General features: G+C 37.6%; 1 long non-coding RNA gene across 1 annotated transcript in view; it reads right to left on the reverse strand.

The window, feature by feature from the left end:
- Positions 1-1,385: 1,385 nt before the first annotated feature.
- Positions 1,386-15,002, reverse strand: part of LOC128491939 (uncharacterized) — a 92,956-nt gene continuing 79,339 nt past the window's right edge. The window contains exon 3 of the long non-coding RNA XR_008354050.1: positions 1,386-1,431. This is a non-coding gene — a long non-coding RNA (uncharacterized LOC128491939). The remainder of the gene's footprint in view (positions 1,432-15,002) is intronic.

A 15,002-nucleotide genomic window follows, 5' to 3' on the forward strand; every position in this document is an offset into this window, starting at 1 on the left:
ATCTTTGAAGAAGATTTCGGATATCATAAGCTTATGCGATTATATTTTTATGGTATGGTATTAAATGTAGTAACTACATTTAAAAGTATCATGAGAAGGTTCTAAACCGACTGGTGACAATTAAAATTACAGCAGAAAATGATCAATTACCATACCTCTCAGTAACAGCAACAGATAACAAATGATGTTTTACAGCATTGCCAAAGAAAATAAACAATTTGTTTAGCAGACATCCTGTTCAAACACAGCACTTAAAAAAATAAACACTTTTGTATGTTACAACCTATTAACTTGAAGAAAAGTCATTTATCTGATTTTACATGCATGAAAAACCCAATAATTCAAAGTAGAATTCAGACAAAGGCAATCAAACCTTAGACATTTAGAAAGTGTCAAATTCCAATACAAAAGACACCAATCACCTTATGAAACAAGTCATTAGCGTAATAACACATTAGCCTTTAGAAAAGATGGTTTCCATTCAAACCTATTTCAGGCTGACTTATGCTTCAATTGTCAATGAATAATGAAAAGGTGTAGGAATCATGGCCCAGAATGAAAGATCCAGGTTCATCATGGAGCAAAGCTCCTAGCCATTGAAATCAGTGTGGGTGGATTGTTCAGGGACAGCTACCCTTGTAGTGGGGGAGAAATAATCATTTTTTTTGTAATAGCATTATTAACCTAATGTGTTGTAAAATGAGACAAACTGATCCTAGTTAAATACCCAAGGTTGTCAATTTACTTTTGTAGCGTAGTTGTTGGCTCCTGTGGTCACTATTCCCATTACATCGCCAGCATACCAAATTGGAACATGTTTCAGCTTGAAAGATGGGATGTAATAAAATGCCAAAAATAGATTTAAAAAAATCCTATGTGTTTGAGGTGGCTTCCAAATCAGCACCCCACAGCTGCTCTAGTTGTGTGCACGTTATTATATGCAAAATTGTGACAAATTGTTTTGTTTCCCCACATTTATACTAAAACATAGCATTAAAAGATGGCTCTATCATCCTATTTAAAATGATATGTAATGTGTGTAGGTAGCGTAAATAAGAATTAATGCAAACCAGTGTGAGAAAATGCCTAAAAAGCTCCAGTCTTTGAAGCAGTAAATAGGCCTGGTCACTAGGGGTTAAATAATCTATATGGTTGTGCTTTTATAAATACAGTTCATGACTATAACAGAATACCAGCATCAATAGTGCTGCTATGCTGGAAATGTCATGCATCAATGTTAGCATCATCATCAGCAAAATTAGATTTCTCCTCACCCGGAGTCTGTGCGTGCTCCAGTGTCATATCTGGGCATGATGGATACAGATAAATGTTTTTACCTTGAGGCAGGATCTGGATTATTAGATTGCTCCCTCCAGCGCTGTTATCAAAGGGAGAAGTGCTTAGAAATGTAGACAGTTTTGTTGCAGAAACCTACAGTCAGAGAAAATGGGGTAAGATGGTTTATGCATTAAGACAATAAATCAGTCTATGTTGGCCACAAAATGAATATTAATGCAATCTACTGGTAGGTTAAAGTATACAAAGAGCAGAATGTATGTATTAAAATAGCTTCCAGTCTATGGTTCTCTTTTTAGCTGCTGCAATAATAATAATAATAATAATAATACGAATAATAATCATAATAATGGGCAAAAGCAATAGCACACATTGAAAGTATTAGAACAAAATGCTAAATAAAATAGGAACAAAAAATCTTTCTACGCAGTCCATAATACTTATACACTGAAAGACAAGCAAGCACATGTATTGCCAAAATGTATATGTGAAATATAGTAGTATAAAAGCTGTGTTAAATACCCAGACACCTGAGTAAACAGCACACATAGCAAAAAGAGCAGATACCTGCAATACTCTCCTATCTGCCTTGTTTGCTATATGTCCCATTGATTTATGTGTATATTATTGGTATGACTTTCTATAGAATAAGTAGAAGTGTATGTTGTTTGATGACAATACATGATGTCTTGTTCGACTAAAGCTGTGCAGAAATTTCTTCTAATATAACCTCTCTTTGCTGGACCTGCTAAGACATGAAGCTTCCCTTTGGCTTCCCCCAGGAAAACACCAGGCGTTAAATGTTTTATCGCTTGGTTTTCTCACAGAGCCAGGGCAAACCCTAGGCTTTCTAGTGCACTAGCCACCTCACAGTTGTTTGTCTTTTATTTTTATGGCAGCCTACATGATACACATGTCTTCACTCCAGCTTAGATCTACATAGGCAGTACCTAGGTCACCTGTATGGTGGAACCAGCCATTCTCATGCCATAAACCCAGTCAACTGTAAACCTCCAGGTTTCAGACTTACAGCTATACGTGGTCAGCCCTGACAATATTCTTGTATAATAATGTTTGTATTAATCATGACCACTGTCACTAAAATAGTACTGACATGTAGAATGTAAAAACTGATGTATAATTGTAGACACAAAAGTCCCCAGCTGGGAAATCAGCAATCTAGTAGGTTTATTATGGCTTACATTTGTTTAACAGTACAAACACCCACAGTTCCCTGTCAATTAAATAAGTTATTTTTACGTAGATTGACATTAATTGATTGTACAACATAAGGGTCAGAAATGAAAAAATAAATGTTAGCAAGGCCCAGTTTATACAGAAAATCTCTGCGGGTACGGAGGAACAATCCAGGCCCAATATGTAGACCTAAGCCAAACTATTATGATTATTGGAGTTTGTGAATGGCAAGCCCACAAGACACTGACTTCAGGCAAAATATTAGCTTTAAAATGAGTAAACTCTTAATCAATATTTTTCCTTGATTTATTATTAAAGATTAGTTATTATTTCATAAGGACTAGAACATCTGTTTTTCATTTCACTAGCACTAACATAAGGAAACATAATTATCCTCCATTTCTTTTGCTTTTTATTTCAACAGCTATTTCTTTCCACCCATAAAATTATTTACCGCTAGAACGATATGTAGTTTAATGGAACAGAATTTTAATCTGCAGCTAAATATTAAACATAATCCTTTTGATTAACTGGAGGAAAAGATCCTGTCACTTCTTTGTCGTGTCTTAGTTCTTCTAAAGTATTTGAAAATTTCATTCTATAAAGATTTAATATGCCTCCTTCCCTATACTTACCAATTCAGCGATTAGTTGGATTATAAAGATGTCTAGCCACGGAAACTCTGTTTATACCCTCAGTATATCCCCAAGATTCACATTCTGCAACACTGTTTCCTATTGGCATGCAATATTCATACAATGCCGACGTATTAGAGAAAAGTGAAAAAAATGACACAAACTCATCTGATCTTTCTAAACAGGGCATTGTAACATTTGTTATTATCATATCCCTGGAATACACTTTATTTATATAGTTACTTTTCTCTAAGACATTTTGTCCTTAAGAGCAATGGGTGTTGGCAATCAGCAGCTGTGCCTCAATTAAATATCACATTTACAAGTCAGAAAAAAACATAAATCAAGACTAGTCTTAATATTCTAACCTTACGCTAGTAGCTGATTGTTCAGTTAGTCGCTAGATGACTAAGACTTTTAAAAGAATATTGACTTTGGTTATTTAAGACTAAGGGACAGCCTAATTCAAAAAATTCTTTTTATGACTGTTTAATATAGATTGGTGTCCTCTTTGCATGTACACCGATGCATTTTTCAGCATGGAAATTAGTGCATTAATTCTCTAGTAAGAGAACACTACATCATGTTTCATCTCTTCAGCTACAAGAAGCATACATAAGTTTACTTCCTGTGTATGTGCTGTAGCTGTCCCACTGAAATCAAAGGAAGTAGAAGCAGCCAATCACAGGTTATGCTGGCTGAACAATGATTGGCTTACACTGCTTCCATGGACTGCAGTTGGGATACTAGAGTGCAATTACTTTCTGTTTTTAGCCATAAAACTGGTGCTAGAATACCAGTGCAAACACGGGTGTGGATAGGATAACATTTGTGATGACTGCATTCCATTATATCAAAATTTATCAGCGGTTGTTTAGATTTTTACCGTTCAATGGATTGCCAGCACACATAAAACTCATCCAAATAAAATGTATCTTGTTAAATATGTTACCTTGCTACCTATAAGAAGTGACGATGTTCAACAGTAGAATCTTTGAGTTGAAGGAATCAGAATATTACCAAACATTAGAAATATTTTGCTCTTGGGATCTACAACTTCCCGCTATGAGAAAACGTAATTTAATGGTAAAATCAATTCTTAAGTGATCACGGCATTAATATTGAAACTGAGTTAAAATTATATTGTATGTGTATTTTTAGTCCAATAGCGTCAAAAACAGTAACAAAAATAGAAACTTCAGTTTCATCCATAAAATAACAAGACATCCATGTAAAGTTATACATATTTTGATCTTTCACACTTATGGCATATATAACATACAGCACAAACTACTTGGCCAGTACAAAACATCAAGGACCTTAGTCTCTGGTGCTTTAGTTGGCATGAGATTGTGGATACACAGTATATCCTCACACATAAAGATGCTATGTAATTTTGGGGCTATGTGTGTGGCTGAACATTACGCCTAGCACAACCCTGTGATCCGGCTCCACACTAGATAACAGATCTTGCTTTTAATGTTGAGGAAACTTCAGAGCATGAGGACAACTGGCATCTGTTTTCAATATCACCCTTTCATTGACCTGTGTCTCACAGCTGCTTTTCTTTACATGTCACTAGAGGTAAGCATATATTTCCTTGCATTTGCACTGACACACAGGTGTGTTTAATATTTTTTTAAGCGTTGAAATAAAATTGAGATTTGTTTAGTGGATTCACCTCTTCACCTTAATACCTTTTTGGTGTAGTGACTTGTAATTAGTGTCTTAATTTAACTGTAATTTATTTAAAACTGCTTGAATGAGACAGATTTTTTTTAGGAAATAAAAAATATATATATATCATAAAGATAGTTGTATTATGCAACAGACTGCTTTTTACCTGCTTTTTACATAGTGGTTTCAAAGTAACCTGAGTGTTTTTAAAGAAGCCCTAGATTCAAGACTATTGAGTTAACAAGTGGAATTCTTTACTCTAGAACGAATTGTTTGCAGAAACCACCTTCTATCATACTGGACCTAGCACAAACCCGCTCTCTGGTACTTGACAACACCTCTTTAAAATAGGCTGTGTGATAAAAAATACATTTATATTTTTTGTTTGCACACTTAATAGTATGGATAAATCCAGCCATTCTCAACGCTTTGGGCAGGCAACATGTTAAAGATAGCCATGGGCCAAGTTTATGGCTCCCTAAGCAGTAAGGTGACGTGTAGGTCAGACTGAGTCCTGCAAAACTTGCAAGTTCCTGTTCAGACTGTTAGTCCAAATTGGGAGATTGGGAGATTGAAAGGCTAAAATTTGGGGATAGAAGATCAATTGAGAAAGAAGCGGAAGGATAAAACGTATTATAGGCTGCCAACAGACATGGAAAAGACATTAGATGGACCATAAAAATCATCATATTCACATAACAGAGGCTTGTTTGGGATTTCTGAGGCTTACTCTACCCAGTGGCTTCATTAAACCATAAAGTACAGACTTTTCCTGTATTCAAGACCCCAGCATCTGTTTTTGTTACCTCTCCTAATGGAACATCACCCACAGAACATTTTTTTTACATTTGTCTGTTGACAGGTTTGCTGGGATGAATACACTCATCAACTGTATATAAGTATTTCCATAGAAAGCCACTAGGAGACTACCAAGGGCTCAATTAGGATGGTCCTTTCTGTGGTGACGGAAGCTCTGCCACTTTTGATGCTACCAAATGTGGCTCCTCAGATTTCTGTCCCTGCACCTAGAGCACTGGCATTCACGAGTTTGATTGTTTTTTTTACAGATTTAGGTTATCATAAGGTAGGTTATCATAAAGTGTTTGTTCATCTTACAGCATCAGCGGCTATTTATAATTTGTATTCACCAAGTTTAATTTAGTATTCACTAATGTTATAAATAGGTCCTGGGGTTTCATTGTACATTTCAAATATGTAAATCATGTTTAAAAGGAATTATGCCAAATCAAGCTGTGTACACAGGACATAAAACAAGTAAATAGATTCAAGTTTCCTGGCACTGCTGTGACCCACTCAACTGTGGATATTAGGATCAAAACTGTGATGCTCTAAAAACAACAGATGGCCTCAGAGTTATTTAGAAGTATGACATCTAAGTGAAAAAGATGAATCACTACAGACGTTTTTAGGACTATATTTTAATACATATTAACTAGGGATATTTACATATGGCTCTGATCCAAATCACAGAGTAAGACTGTTTAACTTGAATTGCTAACATTGGAAAAGAACACTTACCTTCTGTGTGGGTGGAATGTATAAGCAATAGCAAGCCCACAAAACTAGATAGAGGTGCAGGGGATCCCCTGTAATGCTAAAACTAAAAGTTAATTAATATACCCTTAGAAACAATTTGTTTAAATTTTTGTTAGCAAGAGAAAACCTTAAGTGAGACGATCTTTGATTTTTTAAAGTAATTATGGGCATTCATAGCTCACTGATTAGCATTTAACAGTGGTAACTGTTCTTCGCACACTTGCCAACAATTTAATTTACTAATGTCTGAAAATTATCCGTAGCATGATACTGCATTACATCAAAGTTACTTAATGGTTTGTGCTTTATTTATACGTTTTGTGCCCTGAGTTAATAGTTTGAATAATTCTGGCTGTATCCTACTTATACTTCTTGTGCTATTGTTCTAATTTAGGGAAAAGTGTGCTGCTAGGTTTCATTAAAGTAATAATTTTGGATGTCCAGTCAGTGGTGTCACAACCCGGATGCGGGGGGTGCAGACCACACCTGGGTGACACCTTACAGGGGGTGACACCACACCAGGCAGGGAACTCTTCCTCTGGGTCGCGGGGTCTTGACACGCCCCGCTCCCCGCCCATTTTTTCCATGAAATGGGGGTGTTTCTCGCTGCCGTCACCCGGAACGCCTCCAACGTCAGCAGGAACTCCCCCGATGTCAGCGGGACCGCCCACTATCACCAGGACCGCCCACCAACGTCAGCGGGACCACACCAGGTGACACCAATCCTAGTGACGCCACTGTGTCCAGGAAAACTATTATATTTAACCTGTTCATGCCCCTTAGGATGTACCAGTACCTCCTGACTTTGTTGCAGAGCAGGGTCATCTCTCTGCCGCTACACGGAAGATCAGGCGGTCTCTGATAACTGGGCTCTTTCCTGTAGGCAGAAGCCAGTATAGCTGGCTTCCTGCTGACTAGTCATTTATAACAACACAAGCACTTGTACAACATTATGGAAGGAATGTTAGATCATGCTAACCAAAAGTGGGAAAAAATGTTTAAATACACAAGTATCCTTGACTTGCCCACACAGCCTTCCCTTTCTAATTATCTCTCTCATTTCTCCCCATGTTAGGGACTCTGTCTGTGTTATATCCCTTGCTACTTCTAGTTGCCACCCTTCTGAGTGTAGAACCTGGGACCAAGTACTATGGTCCTTAAATACCTGATGTGCCTTCCACTATATGTCTTTGCATTGCGTTGAATGCAGCTCTGCTCTCACTATGCATTTGGTTTCTGTGTCCTCTTTGCATCCAACCCGTTGTGACCTGGCTGGTTCCAACTCTGCTCTTTGGTTCCTGTTTGGCCTGTTTGGTTTTCTTGACTATGCCTTCTTGTTCCCTGTCTGAGAGCTTCCTGCCATGTGTCCTGTCCATGGGCTATCCAGCCACAGTATCTTGAGACCCTTTCTCCCCATCTCTTACCTTTCTCCCTCTCCTTTTCTGTCTTCTTAATTCCTGTGGTGGGAGCACAAGGTCTCTTAGTACAGACATCTCTTTCAGTGCTACCTCACAGTGCACACAGTTTCACAATGCCAGTGATCAGCATTAAGCAGTGAGACAGAGGTCTGTAGAAACAGGAATTGCACTTGACTTCTGCACAGCATGCATAACCGATTTGGACAAAATTTTTGTTTAGTTCTTGCCGCATTCGTTTTCAGCAAACAAATTTTGTTTTCCAACAGTTTGAGGGGCATTCCCAAAGGTGAGGTCTGTAACACTTTCTGGACTCGCCTTTTACCTACAGGAGCATCATCTCAAGGTTTAGAAAGAGATACAGACTCAATTTTGCACTTAAACACCACCACCAACAGCAGCACTGCATCAATGGATAGATACATCCAGCAGCATGCTATGTACTGAATTTATCCTAAAATGTGAGAATTTTGTTTAATTGATCCCTCAGAGTAAGGTAGTATGGCAGCAACAGCAGTAGGGCACTGGGAGTGGGTAGACACTGGCAGATATCCCCCACAGTACAGGACATTAAATATTTTTCTAGTTTTGAGGGAAATTCAAATAATTGATCCCTTAGAGTAAGGAAGGATATTGAGCCTCAGCAGCAGAGACAGAAAAAAAGAAATTGTCCCCTAGATTAAAAAAAGGGTATTGAGGTGAAAGGGGTGCAAGGTACAGGGCAGGCCCTGGCAGACACATCCAACTATATGACTAAACCCCCCAATATTAGAAAAAAAGAACTGATTTTCCAGAGTAAGGAAGGAGACTGAGCTGCAGAGGGTGGATAAGGCAATGCACAAGTCAAGTTCTGCCGGAAAGAGTCATCCAGACTGTACAGAATTGTACCTGAATAGATTCCCCTTTTTCGTTTCCACTTGTGCGCAAGGCAGAGTGAGACCTACTTCTGCTGCAAGGGTTGACCATCTCTTTTTTTGTTTAGTTTTTTTCTGGTAGTGTAAATGTACAGCTGTCTTAAATCCAATTCAGAAACAGTATTTCAACAACAAACTAAAACACACACTAACTTCAGGGGTTTCAGCAGTCGCTTCTAGGGGGTCCAGTGCGACCCCTGCGACCCTTGTACTTGTCTCCTTGTACCGATTCAACATTGTTTAGAAAGGGCCCTTCCGACCTGGACCTGCACAGTCAAATGCCTAATTTTGTCACCAATATTTATCAATTAATATATTAATAATTGTTTTGAGTTGATCACAAATTAGAGATTTTGCTGGTAGCGTAAGTGTACAATTCGGGAGCAGTATTTCGAAAATCAAAACACACTACACCGTGTGTGCATAATAAGTCTACTTACCACTGACTTAATTTTGGGCCGGTTAGATAGAGATCCAACTGACTCTGCTCCTGCAGCTTCGGGAAGTCCAGTTTGCCTCTGGAAAGAGCTGGTAGAGTGATGGAGGTGGGGGTGTGCTGTCCCAAAAAGCCCTGCATAATATCACTAAGTATTGTGTGTTATGCATTTTTATAATTTTAAAGGAAAGCCCTACTTGTCCTGGACAAAACAATGTAAAATTTGTGTGCGTCTATCAAATATGGAAATTGGGAATCATAATTTAACAAGCATATGGTAAACATTTGGTAAAAACCGCAGATAACATGACAATTTTGCAACTTGTTCTAGTTATTTTTTATTTTGATAACTGAAAAGTTAATAGAAAAAGTTAATAGAAACCAAACAAGTGAGATTATTTGTAATTTTCCCACTGTATAGTCTCTTGTTGAAACATACACACACATGTGCCATTTTCCACCTTAACTCCTTGACCACACTTGGGTTAAGCAAACTTAGAGACCAATCAATGATATGTAGGGGCCTCATCCGATCGCTCCTAGGTTTAAAAAAATATATGGTTTGATGGGGTAATTGAATGGGCCAGTTTCAAAGATGTCCCAAATAGGGCATATGCACAAACTCACCAGTTGTCAAAATTAAAAAAAAGTGCACATCCTAAATGTGACCTTTTAGCCCCCAAACAACCAAACAAACCTATGCATTGGTGCTATCACTGTACTCAGGAGATATTGCTGAATACATATTGGGGTGTTGTTTGACAGTGACATATAATATGAATAATATATTCATACCTAAACCTGTGTGTGAAAAAAAAACAAACACAAAAATATACTACACCCACAAAGGCTGGTGTTAAAATTAGTGCATGGAAAGCATTATAATACCAGAATCTGAAATACTGGGGTATCTAGTTTTTAAAAATACATGGTTTGATTGAGGTTACTTGAGCTGATCAGGTTCAAACATGTCTCAACTAGGACATGGTGCAAAATGACCAGTTTTGAAAAAATGGTTTTGAAATAGCATACTCTACTTATTGCCTTATAACCTGCAAAAAAACAAAAACAAAGGGTTTTTATGTGCTTATTTTCCACCATATTTTACATATTTTTATAGGAAAGCAGATTATATGATCAAAATAATGGCATCTCAAAGATGAAAAAACAATATATAGTTTGTATGGGTACACTAAATGAGGGAGAAGAAAATTACAGCTAAACCATGTGAAAACAGCCATTGTCACGAAGGGTACAAAAAATAAAAAACAGCTCTGTCCTTAAGGGGTTAAGTAAAAACGGAACAAAGAAACAGAAGAGACAAACCAGTTTGCAATATATGCATATTTTTAAAACCTAAATTCAAAACTTATTACTATTCCAACCTACAGCATACTTTGCTAATTCAGCTCCTGCCATTCCCATTGAACATGCTCCTGTCATCCGTGACATAAAAGGTCACTAGGATCACAGATGAATTAATTGAACTTACATTCCAAAATTACATTGATATTTTCAAGTAAATTTCCTATAGAGTATAGAATATAGAATTACATTTTAAAGCTATACATGCCTTTACTAGTTTAAATCATTTGAACATCAAATTAAACCTAAATTGTCTATACTATAATGTGCATTAGAGATTTAAAGTGGTATTAAACTTTTACTCTTAAGAAAATTATTAAGCAAATCTTAGTTATAAGCAAACCAGTTTATTTGTCTGCTGGTGATAATTTACATCTCCTATCTTGTCTCTGGTCTTTACTACAGAAGCCAGTTCCAGATATTGAAGCTAGCTGCATCTAAAAATTACATTTAAATCCCATTTATTCTTTTAAGGTGAGATTGGTTAATGGAGCAGGATAATACAAAAAAAGCTGGGCAGCATACAATAAAACATCTGATCTCTGGTAACATTTAGAAATCAGTAAATATCATGTCAGCGATATCCCACCAGAAAAAGCTTTAAAAAAAACAAATACAAATAAAAAAACACACAGGCACATTAATTTACGTGAATAAATAAGACATCCTAACACAATATAAGGCATTCCTTTCAGTTAGATGTCACTGCTGACACCTGCTGGAAGGACTAAACAGAGGAAGTGAGACCCAAGGGGACCCACCCAGACTCTGCTAGGATATCTGACCACCCCTCCAGCTGGATAATTACAAACATTGCGATCAACAACGCAGGGTCCTGCTTCTTGATCGCACTGTGATCAGTACAAATTAAAGGGTGAAGACTTCAACAAAGTTTTCTCTAAAAAAAAAATAATTAGAAATAAAAATTAAAATAATTTTAGGCACCCCAGTTATGTCTCCATGACCTTAACCATGAAGGGGTTAATGTCAAATTTATGTCAAGGGGGGCTACTCGGGCTGAAGCCCAGAATATCAATTCATCGCCCTGAATGGACACTCTGGGGCTAAAGCATACTTTAGTCCCAGAGTCTCCATTCAGGGCTATAGACCGGCTGGGGAGATGATAGATCTCCCTCTAACCACTAATGCAGAGCACCAGTTTATGACACCGTATGCCAGCACTCAGCACCAGTGGCGTACAACAGAATGGCTGAAAGAAAAAAAGAATCAAGGTGTTGCAATGGCCCTGTCAAAGTTCATACCTCAACCCGATTGAAATGCTGTAGTGGGACCTTAATAGAGCTGCACATAAACAAATGCCTGCAAACCTCAATGAACTGGAGCAATATTGTAAAGAAGAGTGGGCTAAAATGATGTGAGACTGATAAAGTCATACAGAAAACAATTAATTTAAGTTATTGCTGCTAAAGGTGGTTCTACAATAAATCATGACACGGTGTAGTATATCATGTGTTGCTGTACATCTGAGGTTGTAGTTACCTAATTTTTAGACCTGCTAAGGAACAGATGACTATTATTATGTCCTGATATGTAAAATCACAGAATTAAAAGAGCGTGCACTTTTTTTTACACGACTGTATGTATGTATGTGTGGGAGCAGGTACTGTATGAGAAAGTGTGTGAGCACGGATGTGTATGTGAGCATGGATGTGTGAGCATGGGTGTGTAAATGTTTGTGTGTGAGCATGTATGTGTGTGCGCGCGCGCATATATGTGTAAGTGTAAGACTATAGATGTGTAGCTGCGTTTTAGTGAATATATGTGCATGTGTATTGGGATGAGTGTACAAACCTGTGCAAATGATAAAGTGTGTAAAAATGTGTGCCACTGTGTATGGAAGTTACTGGGAAGAGGCAAGGAAAAGATAGGGAGATGCCAAATAATAACGGATAGGAAAAAAAGAAAGAGGTTGAGATGAAGAGAAAGGTGGGAAGATAAAGAAAACAATGAGAGATAAAAAAAAGAAAGGGAAGAGATAGAAAGAAAAGAGAAAGAAGAGAGAAAGAGAAATGGGAGAGAAAGAGAGAAAAATAAAAGCTAAAGGGAAGGAGCAGGAGAGACAAAGAGCAAAAAAAAAATAGAAAGGAATGATAAGAAAGGGAGACCTGAGACCACTGTGGGTACAATCTGGGTGCTGCGGGAAATCCTTTTGTACATGTTAGAGACTTAAAATGGGATGTCTAAAGCAGGTAGACTGGGCTGCATATTCTGCAGAGGCTGCTGAAAATAAAGAAATGTATTAATTTATAAATGTTTTGCGAATATTTGTGTTTATATACATACAGTATGTGCAGTGTGCCGAGCGACCACTTCCAAAGCGGAATCCATTGCTATCACATTTGCTGTGTGCTCTAGCCCCGGATATTTTGGAGATCTAGCAACGCCCCGACCATAATAATAAACTTTACCTTATGGCAATAGCCCAACAATAAATTAATTAAAAAAATGTAACAAGCATTTAACCACAAAGATATGCCTTCCTATAACATTTATTCATTAACCCCTTAAGGACAATGGGCGGTCCCTAAACCCTTTGAAAACAATGCATTTTGAGCCCGTACATGTACCGCTTTAGCAGCCTGCCTGTGCCAACTCTGCCCCTGAAGCAGCCTGCCTGTGCCAACTCTGCCCCTGAAACTTTTTGGCCCATCTTGTCTGCCCATTGTCCTGATGTAAAGACTCAGGTCTTAATCAGTCCCTGATCTTGAATTTGATCTATTTACTGTTTGATTATATATACATATATTAAACACACATAAAAATATAAGGTGGATATATAACAGGTTAAACTAAATAAGCCTTTGTCTTTTTACCCTTACCCTCGAACCATGTAGCAGAATTACATCTACACAGATGTGTGTTTTGCATCTGCACACGATTGTGTATATTCACTAATGAAGACATTTCCAAACATTATTCATCAGGGACTCTGTGGTCCAGTGCACCTGGGTTCCATAAACAAACACAATGGTCCTTTGAGTAAAAATGTTTTGCTTTCTTTGAAGTCTTTCAAATTAGTTGAGACACATATCTACTCAGTCATCTGTCCAGTCTCTAGAATAACATTGTATTTACTCGTTGCATTTGCTTTACAGATTAGCCCAGGGAGAAGTGGGTACATTCCTCATTTTATTCCAACTGATACTTTCTAAGCAGAAGGTGTTATGCGAAATGACAATAATTTATGATTTTGTTTCTTTTTCTCCGGTATTGGAGCAACTAACAGACTCCGCACCGTGGGGTGAGATTTTAATATCCTTTGTATTTAGTTGTTTAGCTGCACTCTTCCTCACACTTACTTTCTTTTCTGAAGGGGCTTATCATTATTATTATTATTTATTGTTTTATATAGCGCCATCAAATTCCGTAGACAGGACATAACAAGTAGTATGTAACATAACAAAAGGACTAACAGAGACAACAGGTGAGGTTTTGCCTGCATAATATCACCCCTCAGACTCGGTGCTCGTAAATGTAAGGGCAGTCATACCTTACATTGTTACTGCAGGGATCAGTGAAACAAACATAATCTGCTTCCTTGAATACTAGCAGCATTTATATAAGAAGGACTGTTCGTTTACTTGTCTGCCGGCAGCACACAGTGATGTATCCTGGGTGGCAAGCCCTGCTGCTCATTGGGCTGGTTACAAGTGAAACCTTTGATGTCTTCAACTGGACTATATCCACTATGGTGGCTGCGCTGACTCAGCACAGCCTCCATAGACTGCCTTAGTAGGCTCTGAAGACATGAAGCGCAGGGATATTATGTCACATTCCAGCTTTCCATGTCTTAAAGGCACAACACCCCTTTTTAATGCATTCAAGGGCGTAACTGGCCTAGGGGTTCACACGTTCAAATAAATTCAATGGATTCTACCTTTGTAGCTGGATTTGCACCACACCAGCATTACTGACCAGATAGGGAACTGTGCATGTAAATGAACAGAACACAGCTAGAGACCCACAAATTAAGACATCTAGCTAATTAGAGTTATATGACAGCCTACTGATATTTTCTGTAATTGTAAAGTTACAGGAGATAAAAATACGGGGCACCATACGGAATTGTTATGTGATATACTATGTGTTATGCTATAGCGCTATATAAAACAATTGATAAAAACCATAATTCCTTTATCTCTTTTGTGACATCATCACATTAATTAAGCCAGAGCTCATAATATATTGTAACATGTTTACATTCAGTTAAAAAAATATAGGATTATTGGAAAATGATTACGTGTGTTGCAACGCAAAATGTTTATAGGGAACCGTATTTTATTAACACACCACCACCACCAATTAATATAAACAAAGGGGTACAGACATTTTTGAGGAAATATAACATCATCCTAAGGTATAAAACAGCATTTACTTTATTATTAGTGGGATAGCAATGTGAAAACCAAGATAGACATTAATCTCTAATGTGTATCATTGTATGGCAATGCATGAACAGACTGCAATCCGCGGTCATTATATCTGCTCA

The sequence above is a fragment of the Spea bombifrons genome, chromosome 4 (assembly GCF_027358695.1).
Source record: "Spea bombifrons isolate aSpeBom1 chromosome 4, aSpeBom1.2.pri, whole genome shotgun sequence".
Taxonomy (NCBI): Eukaryota; Metazoa; Chordata; class Amphibia; order Anura; family Pelobatidae; genus Spea; species Spea bombifrons.